We start from the raw sequence: 4292 nt of genomic DNA, 5'->3' as shown, positions 1-4292 counted from the left end.
TTTTTTTTTTTTTTTTTTTTTAAACAAATCAGTCATCTTGGTTTGCTGAGGCCCAACAGGCCTTCATGCATCAAAAGTAGGGCTTTACTTCAGCCTCTGAATTGGCTTACCCAGATTCAGTTTTGGCCCTTATGGGAGAAACATGTCTTCATCACAGGGATCAGGCAGTACTCTTGCAACAGCAGGGCCCAGAACAGGCAGTACATTCTTGTGCCTCTTTTCCCTGCAAGCGCACTCCACAGAACAAAATTATGAAATCTTCAATCCTGGTCATTGAAGTGGCCTATGGAGAGTGGTGGCATTACCTGGAAGGGGTTCACCACACAATTTGGTTCTTTACTGACCACAGAATTTTAGAAAACTTTTGGAAAGCAAAGCCTCTCAGCTCTGACAGGCTCTTTTTTATGGTTTGATTTCCAAATAGCATGCCAACCCCAGGCCCCAAAATGGGACGGCAGACATAAGGCTGAATATGACACACTGGGAGACAATCCAGAACTTAGCCCTATACTAAAGCCCCATAACTTCAGCAGTACTGCACTACCTTCAGATCTGCTCTCCCTGCTCTGCAACCACCAGGGAAGAAATACCCCCAGAGGAGTCTGTCTTCACAAAGCAACTACATAATGTCAAGGACAGGGTTATCTTTACTAGGGGAAAAAAGGTGGTGCCTCTTGGTCTTACTAAGCCAGGGGCAGGCATTTATTTTGGGCAGAGGACTACTTACCCAGTTTTGGCAAGCTATGGAGGGCCACATGGGTAGCCCTGCCCCTTGACAGATGCCCCGCCCCCTGGCCACCATCTTGGGACCAATGTCCCAGAGCCAGCACCGGTTGGACCCAGAGCAGGGCGCAGGCTGGCAGGGGTCTATGGAGGCGGGCGCAGGCTGCACCACCAGGGAGGAGGGGGGAGCTGGCCCTGCTGCATAGAGCCCTGCTGGCCAGGAACCTATACCCCTACCACCCTGCTCTGGGCCCTGCTGATGCTGGCCCTGGGACACCAGTGCAGGCCCTGTGCTCCCACGCCTGCTCATTCCCAGTGCCCCCCCCCCAGCCCTGCAGTAAAGGTGGGGGGGGCAGCACACAGCCTCGACCCCCTTCTCGCTGGCAGGAAAAGAGCTGGTGCAGAGCGCAGGGAAAAACAGCCCCTCGACCACCCCGTGGGCAATGCCCGGTGCTGCAGCCTCTCGCAGCCTGCATGGAGCTGCCTGTGCCTGCTCAGGACAACCCCACGTGGGCTCCGAGTGGCTGCAGCAGGGAGCACTGTCCACAGGGCGGGGGAGGGGCAGCTTTTCCCTGTGTTCTGCATCAGCTCATCCCCTGCCCTCGCCCCCACCCCCTTACCTGAGGTTCCAGCGTGGGGCAGCTATGCGCTCCCAGGCCAGAAGCCCCAGGTAGGGCTTCCGCCTGGGGGGGCAGGGCCAGGCGGGCCCTGCTGTTGTGGATCTGGCCCACGGGCCATATTTTGCCCACCCCTGTACTAAGCTGACCATACTTCATTTAAGATACAGTTCTGTTGAATGGAAACCTTGGCTGGAAAAAATGCACTCTCTCGACTCCTGCTACTTTGGGTGGCCACAGTTGCACAAGATGGTACAGGCCTTTTATTTACTTCTGTGATGTATGTGCCCTTACTACAAGGCCAATAATCTCTGCTCATTCCTCCAATCCTTCCTCACTTCCTCCTCACTTACCCCAACCTCAACTTTAACCCTAACATCTCCCACCCTGCCCAGACTCACCATAGTCTGACCAGTTTTCCTACAATCCTGCCTGCGATGGATCAAGTTACAAAGATGGTCCACTTCATCCTATGCACGTTCCTTCCCTCTGCAAAAGACACAGACAGACTCAGGACTCCCAGAATATCCTGGGGGGATTTAATAGCAGCTTTTAACTACCTGCAGGGTGGTTCCAAAGAAGCTGGAGCTGGACGGTTCTCAGTGGTGACAGGTGACAGAACAAGGATCAATGGGCTCAAGTTGCAGCAAGGGAGGGTTTAGGTTAGATACTAGGAAAAAACTCTCTCACTAGGAGGGTGGTGAAGCACTGGAACACCTTACTCAGAGAGGTGCTGAAATCTCCATCCTTGGAGGTTTTTAAGACCCAGCTAGACAAAGCCCTGGCTGGAATGATCTAGTTGAGGCTAGTCCTGCTTTGAGCAGGGGTTGGACTAGATGTGAGCTCCTGATGTCCCTTCCAAACCTAATTTTCTATGATGATTCTATTATTCTAATATATTGTATCCAGCTGAGGACTGCCGTTTATTTCCAAATTCTGGTTTGAAGCTATACAGTTACTGGGAGTTCACACTTACCTCTCATCTGCCTGCCATTGCCAGGTGAATGACCAAGCCAAGAAAATAAATCATATCTTGGAGCAGTATATTTGAGGCTACCTGAACTTCCAACAAAACAACTAGTCCTCCTTACCGACACTTGAAAAATTCATATATAACTAGTCCAAACACTCCTTGACTAGACAGAGTTCTTTCTTCTTGGACTTTATGCTTCACCCCACACAGAGTCTATCAACCCCTTGACTACAGAATTAGTAAAAACATATCCATCAGGTTCACGAGGAACTGAAATAGCACCATTTTGACCTGGCCTTCTGACCTGAGGGGAGGAACTGAGGAGTGGTAGGGTAGGTGGTTACAGCTCAGATGGTTCTCAGTCCCAAAGCTGATAGATACAGGCATAGATGTTTTTTAAAGGACTGCTATGCTATGGCAGTGCCAGCTGCAAAGATTTTTTTTTTCCTTTCCTCCATATAGCATAGAGACTGCCCTTATGTCCTTTGCCTGGAGATCAGCAGGAAAAATCATACCCATTGATTCTATTGGCTCTTTCAGCAGCTTATTGGTACAATTAACCATGAGTTGCTGATAGTGATAGCACATCTATGACCTGGTGGGTGTTCCATGGATCATTCTTAACTGGTTCTGCTCTTTCCTAACAGGGAGATCCTAGATGGTGATGATGGATGAGTGCTCATCCTCCTTCTGGGACTTTGCTTATTGGGTCCCCCAAGATACGTTCAGTGTGTATCTGAGGACATCAGTATACTAATGACATCCAACTCTACCTCTCCTCTTCTGACCCTGGTCCCCCAGTCTGAGTCCTTCCCCAGTGCCAATCTACAGTTGAGGACTGGATGCAAATGAACCAATGAAGCTGAATCCAGAAAAGACAGAGGTGATGGTAGTTGGCAGATCTCATTACTTGGGGAGATAGGGACATCTGTCATTTAAGAGGTTTTGCCTCCTCTCTTCACTCAAGTCTACAGCCTTGAGGTGCTCCTGGATCCCTTGCCACACCTGCATTTTCAGGTTGCAGCAGTGGTTTAGAGTGTCTTTCACCAACTTGATCTGGCAACCTTTTCTTTCAAGATTCAGATCTCACCACCATCCTCCATGCCTCCACAACCTCAAGGTTAGACTATTGCAGTGCTCTCCATGTAAGGCTACTCTTGAAGACACTTTGGCAGTGGTAGCTGGTGCAGAATGGGTAGGGTGCCAGAAGCACGATTAACCAAATGCTCCAGAGTTTGCAATAACTTCCTGTAGCCTTCCAGGCATAATTCAAGGTGCTGGTCTTGACCTATAAAGTCTTAAATGGCCTGAGTCCTATGTACATAATGGACACTCTCCTCCCCTATGCTCAATCACCATTCCTAAGCTTACCAGAGAACAACCTCCAACAAGCACCATCTGTGCACCAGTTCTCATGGCCAAACCACATGGGAGACTGTTGCTCCCTTCCCCCTAAGGCCTGTTAGATCCCAACTGCACATCTTTTGAATGACCTTTACTTGAGCAGGCACCTGCAGGGTAGTGTTAACCTTTGGTTGTTCTTTGGGGAATTATTTTTTTTATTTGTCTTTATGACTTTGTTATTATAAGCTGCCCTAAGCCTTTTATGGGAGATGACATAGAAATCAAATTAATAAAATGCACAAAGCGTGTAAACAGCCCAGCATATATGTGCACATGCACACACACAAACAAATGTACACATGCAACCATACAGATGCACCAAGATACTCCTATAAGGAGGGATCTACTTAAATTGCAGTGGTTTCTGCGATCACCGTGAAAAATGGTATTTCCTACAATTGTCCGTGGAATCCTCCCCCCCACCCCACCCCAAAAAAGAACCTACCAGAATACAAAGAAAGCCCGGCAATCCCTGCAGCCATAGAGCACGTGGTTTGAGAGGAGAGGCTGAGCTAGTGACATAGACTCAATGAAGGCACAAATCAAGAAAACAAAAGGGTTTCAGTACCATCTTT

General features: G+C 48.9%; 1 long non-coding RNA gene across 1 annotated transcript in view; it reads left to right on the top strand.

Moving 5' to 3' along the window:
- LOC109294349 overlaps positions 1-4140 on the top strand; it is a 5648-nt gene extending 1508 nt beyond the window's left edge. Inside the window, exon 2 of the long non-coding RNA XR_002096512.1 lies at positions 2961-4140. This is a non-coding gene — a long non-coding RNA (uncharacterized LOC109294349). The remainder of the gene's footprint in view (positions 1-2960) is intronic.
- Positions 4141-4292: the final 152 nt, after the last annotated feature.

The sequence above is a fragment of the Gavialis gangeticus genome, unplaced genomic scaffold (genome assembly GCF_001723915.1).
Source record: "Gavialis gangeticus isolate Ggan-Ray unplaced genomic scaffold, GavGan_comp1, whole genome shotgun sequence".
NCBI classification, from domain to species: Eukaryota; Metazoa; Chordata; order Crocodylia; family Gavialidae; genus Gavialis; species Gavialis gangeticus.
This window is presented reverse-complemented; position numbering and strand designations above follow the sequence as displayed.